This window comes from Mastigoproctus giganteus, chromosome 2, assembly GCF_048544385.1.
Source record: "Mastigoproctus giganteus isolate SK-2022 chromosome 2, ASM4854438v1, whole genome shotgun sequence".
Lineage (NCBI taxonomy): Eukaryota > Metazoa > Arthropoda > Arachnida > Uropygi > Thelyphonidae > Mastigoproctus > Mastigoproctus giganteus.
This window is the reverse complement of record NC_143576.1, coordinates 67,522,583-67,535,147: the sequence shown is the minus strand read 5'-3', so window position 1 is coordinate 67,535,147 and position 12,565 is coordinate 67,522,583.

Here is a 12,565-nt window from a genome sequence, read left to right as displayed (position 1 = left end):
GCACTAAAATCCCGCACCCGCTGGATGATAGAGCAGTGCAAGTTACCACACCATATAAATGCATCAGTTGCCCAGTCTGCAGGGGCTGCTCCCAGGGTTCTGTCTTGGGGCCGCTCCTGTGGAACTTTGTCTTAGACAAATTCGTCGCCATGGATCTGGGTGGTGTGGAGGCCCAGGCCTATGCAGATGACTTGGTCTTGACCATCCAGGCTGACAGTAGATCCTCCCTAGAAATGCAAGCAAATGATGCCCTGCAAAAACTGCTAAATTGGACGAAGCTACACTTACTCAAACTAGCACCCGACAAGATAAAATCAGTGCTGCTAAAAGGTACGCTAGACTTAAGGAGACCACCACAAATTAAGATTGAGAACAAAACAGTTAAGCTGTGCGAACAGATTAAATACCTAGGAATAATCCTGGACAGAAAATTAAATTTCATCCACACCTGGAATATATTAAACAAAAGATAAGAAGATATGTGGCCCTCGTCGCCAGAGTCACTCGCAGGGACTGGGGACTCAGTCGTACTACCCTGTCTCTCTACTACAAAGCTCTCTTCAGCCCTGCCATCACATATGGCTCCCCTGTCTGGTACGCAAGGGCCGGACTAGAAGTGAATAAATGGATCCTAGAAACTATTCAGAGGACCATCCTTACCATGTCGAGAGCAACTAGAATGACTAGCACGGCTGCCCTCCAAGTCCTGGCAGGGATTCTCCCCTGGATCTCAAGGCTACCTGCTGTGATCTGCTCTACCATCTTGCCAGAAACACATCGGCTACAATGTATGACCTCACTAATGACCGCAACCACGAGAAGAGAAGAATCACCGACCACCTCGTCCAGATTTGAGAGAGGAGATTGAGCAACAGAAAAGGGCAAAGTGACTAGACGATTCCTCCCCACTCACCAAGCTGTACACTAAGGTGCCAGTGTGGTTTCACCCCGGTCGAAATACCACCTGCCGCCTTACAGGACATGGCTCGTTTAAAGCTAAACTGCACCGACTTGGCATCGTAGATAACACAGACTGTCCCTGTGGCAACTCCGAGTCCTGAAGACAATGTTTGAGTGTGATTTGTATGACGACCTACGACTACGCCTAATAATGCAAATCCAATGTATACCAGACAACCAAGAACCCAGACTGTTAGACACCCAAGAGGACTACAAGGACTCAGTCAATATGCCCAGGATCAATTTTCTAGAAGGAAAACAATGATAGAAATACACCAAAGGCATCCCAATTAGAAAGAATGCAGGTCAAGTACATGACATACAAAAAACTCACCATACCACAGAAAGACAAGGCTCAAGGGTGATTTGGATGACCTACTGGCAACTGAAAATTGCACTCCCTTATGTGGCTTTGTTTTTTTTTTTTCTCAGGGAGGGGAGTATTTGCTCTTCTCTCCTCGCCTCCCCATATTTTCACTCTGGTGGGGCATGGGCATGCCCCACCAGAGTGAAAATATGACCCCTCTTATTCCTATTTCATCCCCCCTATCTTCACCCTCCGTCCCATCACTTTCTCTTGTACAGCGACTGCCCCACATGTCCAAATTTAAATCACATCAAATTTTGGCCGACCCTTTAGACTCTCTAGAAATAGTTCTTTCAGCGTAAAACCCCACGCAGTGCTTTCTAAATGCAATTTTACTTAAATCAACCGTGATAGCTGCAACCTTTATTTTAGGTTCTAGTCACTGAAATCCCAGGGAAGTAAGTGGCAGGACCTGCCAGAGTATAATTAGGCTCTTGGTATACCCAGCTGTTGTCCCCGTCGCTAGGTATGGTAACGCCGGGTCCCACTAGGGGCCCCGGCGGCCAACAGGCTGGATGAACAATGGGCACAACAAACTACATGCCACATGACCCATACATTATTTTTAAACCTCTGGCATAGTCAGGGTACTGTCACTCGATACATAGAACATACGCGGAGATGGGAGAAATCCCCGGAACCGTCAGACCCTCAACATACCTATACCTGCTGGATGTTAGGTAGGTGGTAGATGTCAGAGTGTCCGGCATATGGGTGACTGGACCCAGTGTATCCCAGCAGAACACCCAAACAAATCATGCCACTACTGCCACAGCTTGTTTCTTCCCACAGTGCATCCAGGCACCATCACATCCCCAGGTAAACGATGCACACATACCTGGCCTTCCACATGGTGCAACAGGAAACATGATTCGTAGGACCAGACAACCTTCTTCCAATCACTCAAGGTCCAGTTTCGATGCTCGTGTGCCCATTTTAGGCGCTGTCGCTTTTGAACTGTGGTTAGCATGGGCACTCTGAGCGGCGTGTGGCTATGCAGCCCCATTTCCAGCTGGGTTTGATGTACTGTGTGTTGTGACACATTACTCCCTCACCAGCATTCCAGTTACCGCCGAGTTGTGCCACAGTTGCCCTTCTGCTGCCACTTACCATCCTGGAGAGCCATCGCTCACCTAGAGCATCGATGAGCTGTGGTCCAACACCTCGCCAGTGGTTCATGGGTTTTCACTCTCCAGACCACTTTCAGTAGGTACTAACCACAGCTGACCATGAGCATCTCACCGGCTATGCCATTTCGGATATGCGCTAACCCAGTCATCTGGCCTTTCCCATCTGAAAAACAAGAGTAATGCTGACTAACGGAGCTCAGTATCAGGTGTTTTTTATACTGTGTCCCGACCCGTGCATGCGCCATAGTTCGCTGCAGTTGCTTCGATTTGCATAACGACTCGCTGGGCTTAATGTTTTGGCTCATCGATGTATGTATATGCATACAAATGCACGTGTGCATGCACACTTGCATAACAGAAAATTGAAAGTGCTCGGTATCACTGACGATTTCCCTGTGCCATTGCAGCTCCCCTCAAAATTGGGTCTATTATTAGGGGAGGTCCCCACAGATTGGAGATGTGCAAATGTATCCCCAATTCACAAAGGGAAATCAAAGGATGACACAAGTAATTAGTTTTAACTTCTGTTAAACTAACAGGAGTATTATTTTCCAGGAAAAATAATGGAGTTTCGGTGTAAATACGCCATAGTTAACCCATAAATTTGAACTACGTAAGTAGCGTAGAGGGCATCGTTTTAATTGTATGTCATATTGTCGTTGCCTTCACAATGAGATGCCTTCTACGCTACTTACGTAGTTCAAATTTATAGGTTAACTATGATGTATTTACACCGATACTATTTAGTTAATTACCAAAACCCATAAGAATTATGCCTTGTGCATTTCATTTTCAAATTACATTTTTACCAACACCCCTTGGCATCTCTCATATTGTGGATATGATTTCACAACCGTGATGGCATGTTGTATTACCAGGGTACCTGCCTGCCCATTGATGATGAAGCCCAATAGCTTCGAAACGATCGTCTAGAGCAGGGGGTGGGCAACAGCCGGTCGGCGACGATGTTGAATCCGGCCCCCCTCGGTAAATGCATAAATATAGAAAATCCATACCTGACTACACTCGCCGTAAACGTTCGGCTTAATTCGGTTCAATCGGGAATCGCGGCCAGTACAACAGTAACCAAGTGATTCTACGCAGCGTCAAAGAGTTATTTCCTAATTATTATTGTAGCATCGATCGAACGAAGTTCCTTTGGGTTTGACTTCTTATTGAAAAAAATAATTTTGGTGCGAGATATTTTATGTTTTATGCCTTTTCTAATTATTACAATTTTTAATTTAATATAATTTATAGCCCATAAAATGAGCCAATTAAAAAAAAAAGAAAAATTGATGCCGAATGCCGCATTTTCAATGATAATTGGACATTCGGATATTTTTTTAAAAAATACATTAATAATTTGGTAATTCAAGTAATATAACATTTTTTAGGTTCTGATTTTTTTTTTATTAAATCGTTCAATCTATTCCGGCCCGCATCATGATACGAAAATTTCATTCGGCCCGCTGACGAAAAAAGTTGCCCACCCCTAGTCTAGAGGCTAGTTTGTGAATTGTTTCGTTCAGATGTGTTCTACTCGTTCTGAAGGTTGAAGAAAGTGTCCGATCGCATCAAGAGGTTAGCGGCGGTCCTTTCAGCTGAGGGGAACCTCCTTTAGCAGGGTAGTAAGTTATTGATTTTCTTTTGTTTTACATTTCTTTGAAATTTATTTCTGCCAAGTTAGGTATTTTCTTTTTTCGTTTTGCTGGTGTCAGGCAGGACACGGGATTTTTAACTATTCATTTTCCGTAAGGAAAATGAATAGTTAAAAATCCGAGATTAATTATGGCACAGCTCTTTTTTAGAGAAAGAACAGTGGAGTTTCAGACTACAGAGGTCTGTCCAATTAGAGAGGTAATGCGGGGAGTGACTCCGGTTGTTTTGGTTCATGAGATAAAAGGGTTAACTCCATTACCGAGGCAAAAATATCAGTTGGTCTTGAAAACAATAGAGGCAAGAGAAAAGGTTTTGAAAGGGTTTTCTATTAGAAATGTCATGATCAAACCTGTGCAAATTGGTAACATACGTAAAGTGGTTACTATTGACAGATTTCGGGTAGAAATGTCTAATAGTCCTGTCGAGAGCTTTTTTGAACAAGTTTGGTAAGGTTGTTAAGATTCACAGGAAACAATATGAGGAATGGCCAGGCGTAGAAACAGGTACCGTGCAAATTCATATTGACATGAAAACGCCTGTGCCAAACATCATCGATCGATTTGATGGGTCATAGGTTATTAATAAATTACCCAGGAGTTCAGAAAGTTTGTTTGAGATGTGGAGGTAAAGACCATTTGGGAGCAGAATGCCAAAAATCACGTTGTTTTAATTGTAATGGCACAGGTCATATTACGGCCAACTGCTTTAATAATTGTAAAAAATTCGGAGCTTCCACGCATAAATTCATTCAATGCCCGGAACGCACGTTTACCGAAAGAGTTTCTGGTGGGGGAGGACAGCAGAAAGCGAGCGAGCCGCCAAAAAAATATGTCTAACGCTGAGAGCGTGGAAACTATAGTAGCACAGAGGGGTGAGATGCAGATTAAAGAAATCCCACCAACGTTTACAATAGGGTACGATATGTCGGCAACACAATCGGATCACGCGGAACGAACTGAGGATATGGAAGCGGAAAATACAGTACAAAATGTACATAAGCGGGGAGAGAAGGAAGAAATAAGCGGTAAAACTAAAAGAGCAAAAGGGGAACAGAGGAAATTCAAGAAGAGACCGAAACAAAACAAATAGAGGGGGAAGAGGTATTAATTTTGTCAGGCGGTAAGAAAGATTGCAAAACACTTTGGGGGTCTGATTCGGATTCAGATGGCATACAAACGAGGGAATACGAAGGAATAAAATGGTTAAATGTAGTAGGAAACAAAAGAATACAGGGAATATAGGCGAAGCTTGGCGGAAATTGTTAAAACTCGAGGAGAACCGATTTTTCTTTGGAATGAAAACGAGGAGGGTGAAGTAGTAAATATACAGTTCGCTTGGGAGATTTCGTATTTCCAATATTAGAAACAAGAATGTTGGAGCTCTCACTGTGTTGCTCACCAATAACAAATTAAAGTTAAATGCTGAACATAGGAATATCTTAGCAGAAGTTCTAGTAAAGTTCTGCTCATAATGTCCGGAATAACATTTATGTCGTTAAATGTACAGGGTCTGAGAGCTGAGAGCGGTTAACAAACAAAGGATGATATGGCAAATTATGATGAACATGGGGGTGAAGATTTGGTTTCTACAAGAAACCCACTTCGCAAGTTTAGCAGACATCCAGCAGTTTCAAAACAGATACCGGTTGTTTGGATTTTGGAGTTTTGGGACAAATCGATCCACAGGGGTGGGAATAGTAGTGGTTCCTCCAATTTTAGGGACTGTACGACTGGCGGGTAGGGGTACAGAAAGTCGGGTGTTGGCAGTGGATTGGAGTTATGGGGGGGGGGTGCACAATTAGACTGATTTTTGTCTATAGTCCAAATTCCACTTTAGAAAGGAAAACTCTGTTTCAGAGATTGGGCAACTATATGAGGGGGAGTGCAGTGGATTGTAATGGCAGGGGACTGGAACTGCGTTCCTGACCCCATTATGGACAAAATTGTGGGGGGGTTACCCCGCATCATGGTACAGGGGGGTTCGTGAATTAATCGAGGTTTGTACTAAATGGGACTTGGTAGACGTCTGGAGGGAAAAAAATCCGGGGAAACGAGTGGCCACCAGAATAGCCAACAATATAGGAACTAGGATAGATCGCACTTATGCAACGAGTCAGTTGAAGAATAAGATAACAATGATACGGCATGTGAAATTTGCGGGAGGTCGACAAGTTTCAGATCACATGGCAGTAATGTGGAAGGGAGATTTATTTACAAACGTTAGTCTGGGAAAAGGCTATTGGAAGCTCAACCCAGTAGGTTCTGGATAGAGAGGATTTGGGACTTTACAACAGTTATTAAAAAGATAGTAGAGCAAGGTGGAAATGAGTGGGAAATGTGGACGAAAATTAAAGAAAGTGCTAAATCATTTTATTACTCAAAGATTAAGGAAAGAAACGAACAACGCAGAAATAGACTGAAAGATCTCTTACAAGAAAAAGAATTTACCAACGGTGCGGGGATGAAAGGGCAACAGCAGAAGTACATTTACATTTATTTATACACACAATTCTATATACATTCTCAAGATTTATATACATCCATTTATATATACATGATACAAGATTTATATACAATTTATATACATTCTCACATATATATCCATTCGCGACATGTATACAGATAAAGTGTATTTGTAAGTTATTAGCGGCTTCCAGGGTTTCCCCTATATCCGCCGTTTGTTAGGCTTTTTGCCAAGTTGCTGGCTTAGAAAAGAACTTAAAAGAGCATCAAAATTTCACGTATATATTTAACTCAAAACAAAAAAAAAAAAAAAAAAATGCATCTTATAGATGAAATATGTAATTAGGTGTGCATTAGTGTTGTGTTTGCGTTGTGTGTTAGCCGGCACCTGGCATTTAGCAGCAGGGGGCTGTGGCAGGTTTGTGTCACAGCCCCTCACTCCCATCCCTAGCCACATGGAGGCAGCCAGGATCTACTGTATCTTAAGAGGACACGGACTGATCCGGTCCTGTGGTTAAGTTTTTGGACGTCTGATGTCCCATCAAGTTAATCCTGTGTGGCCGGGTAATGCATCAGGGAAGGTCCCCTCAGAATTACCAGGGCACACTTTTTTGGTTTTATTTCCCCTTAGATATGAAATAAAATAAAATAAAATAAAATAAATAAAACAATTAAAATAAAGTAAAGTAAAATAAAATAAATAAAACAATTAAAATAAAGTAAAATAAAATAAGATAATTAAAATAAATAAAGTAAAATATATTAAAATAAAATAAATAAAATAAATTAAACTATAATAATATAAGGACTATCATTTACTTTTCAATATCCCTATACCCCATCTCTCACAGGGCTCAGTCCTGGCCAAGAGTGGGAAGGATGTACTATTCCATCTCTTGCAGGGCTCAATCCTGACCAAGAGTGGGAATGAGGGGACAAAGTTTCTTCTCTTCCCCTTCCCTTCTTCTTTGTTGTTGTTCATGTCTCAATCTTTGCTTGTTGTCCATGTCATACTATTGTGACCTGGGAATTTCACCCCATTACCTCTGCTCACTTGATGGGCCTTTGGCTTTGGCAATGTTAGGGTTAACTGGCCTTATTGTGCCTGGTACTGTTGATGTGAGGTACAAAGTTTTTGGCCCTTGGTGTAATTTGTGATGTCAGTGTTGCAGTCAACCTGCTTTGTTCTCATTGGCACTTAACTGCTTGCAGGGTGAGCTGTCTGAGGCATGGGCACTGGGAATGTGATTCAGTGACCTGCCCCTTGATTTTATTCTGTCTCTCTTCTTCCCCTTTTCCTTCTACTCTCTTTCCTTCCCTTTCCTCCCTTCTTGTTGTCTTCTATGCCTCAATCATTCCTTCTTGTTCTTGCAGTGCTACTGTGATCTGGGACAAATATTCACTACTTCCTATACCTACCAGATGAGCCTTGGGCCCAGGCACTGGCAGGGTTAACTGGTCTTAGTGAGCTTGGCACTAATAGTTTGTGGTTCATACTGTGATCTAGGACACTTATTCACTACTACCATGATCTAGGACAATTATTCACTGCTTCCTATACCTACCAGATGTGCCCTAGGCCCAGGCACTGACAGGGTTAACTGGTCTGAGTGAGCCTGGTACTGATAATTTGTGGTACATATAAGGTTTATGACCGTTGTTGAGGTTCCCTAAGAAGGTACTATTGTAGTCAACATGTATTTTCTTAATGGTGCTAAACTACTTGTGTGGTAAGTGCACCGTGTTGTCTGAAACATGGGCACTGAGGATGTAGTTCAGTACCATGCCCTTGAATTTATTTTTGTTGTTTTCCATGTTGCAATCATTACTTCTTGTTATTGTCATATTTCTGTGGCATAGGGTATACTCTCCATTTCCCTTACTCACTTGTTGTGTCTTAGACTTTTGCCATGTTGGGGTTGACTGGTCTTTTGTTCCTGGTACTGTTTATTATGGTACATGTACAGTTTATGTCCATTGTTATGACTATCTGAAATGACAGTGCTGCAGTCAGCATGTATTCCTTTTTATTGTGGTATTTTTAGCATGGGTACTGAGAATATATATCAGTCCCTTTCCGTAGGTTAGTCTCCATCCATGCTGTGTCCTCTCTCCCAATTTTAGGTATGGGCTTGTGTGTTGCCTCTTGCTTTACTCCGGCATACCGAGGAGGGTTCTTCTTCTTTTGAATGCACAGCAGAAGTACAAGCGATTGACGGTATAATATTGGAAGAAGAGAAAGAAAAGGCACGAAAAATACAGCTGAAATTTAGGGAGGCTGATAGTCCTTCAGCTGCGTTTTACCAAAGAAGACTAAGGCTAAACAATTTAGCCTTAGTCAGGAAATTCAGGAAATTAAAGACGATGATAACACATTCAACAACGCTAACTATTTACAAAACTATTATGAATAGTTTTGTAAATTACTATGAAAAAGAGCTTGCTTTTCAGAAAAAAGAGAGAGAGACAACTCCATTTGGACGATTGGACAATTCACACCCGAACAAAAAGCATTACAGGACAGGAAATAATTATGGGAGATCTAACTATGACTTTCATCAACCGGTGAAATACCACCACTTTGCTTATTGGAGGCTTGAAGTGGTGAAACCCATGTTTAGTCTCTAGAGCAAAGTTTCCGGCATCCCCCTACTTCTCCTTTAACCCATGCACGGTACTAAGTACTATAGGTTTTGATACCTTTCGTGTTTGGGGTTTTCATAAAAAAAAAAAATCATGAAAATTACGACGCGTGCCGGGACCGGATGGTTTGGGGGTTGAATTTTATAAAAAGTTTTGGAACTTGTTAGTGCCTATTCTTCTGGCCGTCTTTAACAATTTTTTTCAGGAATGGGTTGTACCCGAAGGCTTTTTAAATGCCTATACTACTTTCATTCCGAAGCCTGGACCGGATTTAACGAAAATTGGTAACTGGAGAAAGGTATCAAAATAACGCGAAAGAAAGGTATCAAACACGAAAGGTATCAAAATAACGTTGGCTAATTGTGACTACAAAATATTTGCAAAGATTTTGGCAGCTAAGTTAAAACGCGACATAACCCAGGTAGTTAGAAGCACACAGTGCTGCGGTATACCTGGGAGGCGGATAGAATAAAACCTTTGGCTATTAAAAGATATATTAGAATATCGGAAACGAAAGAGGTACAATTTAGCGTTAGTGGCAATCGACCTAGAAAAGGCTTTCGATATAATCGGACACGACTACCTTTTCTCTATAATTAAAGATACGAACATAGGATCTCAGTTGTTTACAGTCCTGAGAAATCTATATACACGTAGTAGCACACGACTTTTGATAAATGGAGAAATTTCGAAAAACATTAAAATTGATAGAGGAGTTAAACAAGGATGTCCGCTTAGTCCTTTGTTATTTACGTTAGCACCAGAACCACTACTGGGAAGAATAGACAGAACTGACGCCATTCAGGGGATGCCAAAGCCGGCAGAGCAGTGTAAATGTATAGTGTATGCGGATGATGTTACCGCCACTCTCACTACAAGTTATGCCGTGGAAGAATTAATGTCACTCGTTACTTCTTTTGGTAAGAAGCCGAGGTTAAACATAAACGAAGATAAAACTAGGATCAAATTGTTAGGGGAATGGGTACATCGGCCTTTACCACAACGAGAAGTGGAGTCGGATAAATCGATTCAAATATTGGGAGTTCAGTTTAGAGAGAGTCCCATGCTACCTGTAGGAGGGCTCACCACTAAAATACGGGAAGGTTTAAAACAGTGGGAAGTGGGACAATTTTCTTTTGAAAACAAATCCATTATTGTTAGAACCGTAATTCTTCCTAAAATCTTATACACGGTGTTTATAACAGGAATCACAGCTAGGACAATGAGACGATTTTACGTTCCAACTTTTCAGTTTCTATGGGGAGGAAAACAGCAAGAGATAGCGCAGAAATTTTTATTTTTACCGTGGGAAGATGGGGGAACAAGTATTCCAAAAATTAATTTGAGGTGTAGCTGTAAGAGACTGCTGGACGTTGCTAATATGGTGCAACTAACCATTTAGTAGCGGTACTGATAAAATATTTTATGGGATTCAATACAGCCTTAATTAAAGGCGGCAATTATCTAGGACCAAAAGCAGAGACAATTCCTATATATTACAAAAAAATTCGGGATATGTGCACGCAGTTAAGGGAGAAAGATATAGATCCTTTTAAGGGTGGTTTAAAACGACTCTACTGGGCACTGTTTAACTCAGAAAATCCAGAAAAGCCAAATTTAGGAAACCATAATGTGCAGTTGTTTTTTAAAAATCTAAAAATTGGCGGAAATTACCCATCGCGTATTGATTTTTCGTGGAGGGTTGGTTACGGAAACATACCAATGAACGATATCACGTATAGATTTAGTCAGACAGGCAACGGATTATGCGAATTTTGTACCGAAATTGAAACAGTGTACCGTTTATTTTATTACTGTCGATTCGCAGGAAGTTTGGAAGAGAATTTGTAGATTTTTGAGGATAAGACAGTTCACACTAGAGGAGGTAATTTACTTGCAATTCAGTCATCCCTTGGGCAAGAAAAAAAATGTTCACGATATTTTTAATTACAGAGGCAAAATATCATGTGTGGAAGCTTCGAAAACAGAAAAGGTTTGAGACCTTTAGGGGATCTCTTTGGGACTTGAAACAAACAATGTCTGCTTCCATGCAAAGGTTTTTACAATTGGAAAAATGCCGTTTAGGGTCTGATAAGTTTCTGAAAAGATGGTGAGAGCCACCTCTTCTGTGCAGTTTGGTTGGAGATGAGGTTCATCTTAAGTACTGGTTTTAGTTATTTGGAGGAAAAAAAAAAAAAAGCACCTGGGTGTTTTTTTTTTTTCGTTTATTACAAAATTCAGTTTTCTTGATAAAAATCTAGATCTCTTAGACTCTCATCAAAACAGTTCCATGATATAGGTTTAAATTTTATAACTCATTTGTGTGGTTTAATAAATCTGGTCCAGTGGGTTATTTTTCACATTAAATTCACAAATAGCTTTGAAATGATTGTCTGAATTAAGATTTTTTTCATGATTTAGGTTTGGATTTTATAATTCATTTGTTTGGTTTAAATAGATCTGGTCCAATGGTTTTTTTTTTTTTTTTTTTTTTCCACATTAAATTCACAATAGCTTCGAAACGATCGTCTGGGTGGTGGTATCCTCTGAAAATAAATGTCTTCTCTACTAGAGAAGCGTTATTTATTTGAAGTAGTGCAATACTGCTATCTCGTTGTGAAGGCAACCACAATATGAGATACAATTAAAACGATGCCTTCTACGCTACTTACGTAGTTCAAATTTATGGGTTAACTATGGTGTATTTACATCGATACTATATATATATATATATATTTTTTTTTTTTTTATTTTTTTTTTTTTTACTATTTTAGGATCATTTGCAACATCTATTTGAAGATTCTGAAAGTTCATAGATCATCGCAGGAAGAATGGCAATGCCTCATATGTGAATCGATGGGAGTTCCATTAATTACTTGAAGTGGCAGCATTGAGAGAATTCGACATGTGCTAGTTTTCGTTAACATACAGTTATCTGAATGGAGAATATTTTCTTCTCCACTGAGCTGTTTCTTACACAGTGTTGCATATGTGCCCACATAGTGTTCACTATCAAAAACAGAAGCTGTATATGTCACTATCAGAGCTCTCGTGGGTGCACAGTTGATTGAATCGCTGTCCTCCCCACACCAGGCGGAAAAGACCTGAGTTCGAGTCCCGTCGGTTTTTCGTCCAGCAAACAGAAAACCGACCACAGAACATTCGAATTACGGACAGTATATACAGAGCAATATGGCCTTGGTCGCTGATGCTCCTAAAACCGTACTACTACAACAACAGGACATATCACTATCAGAAACAAAAAGTTGAATATGTCACTATAAATATTCTGTTTATACTCCGGCATGACAACCAACTCAGTAGAATTTACAATAAATCGT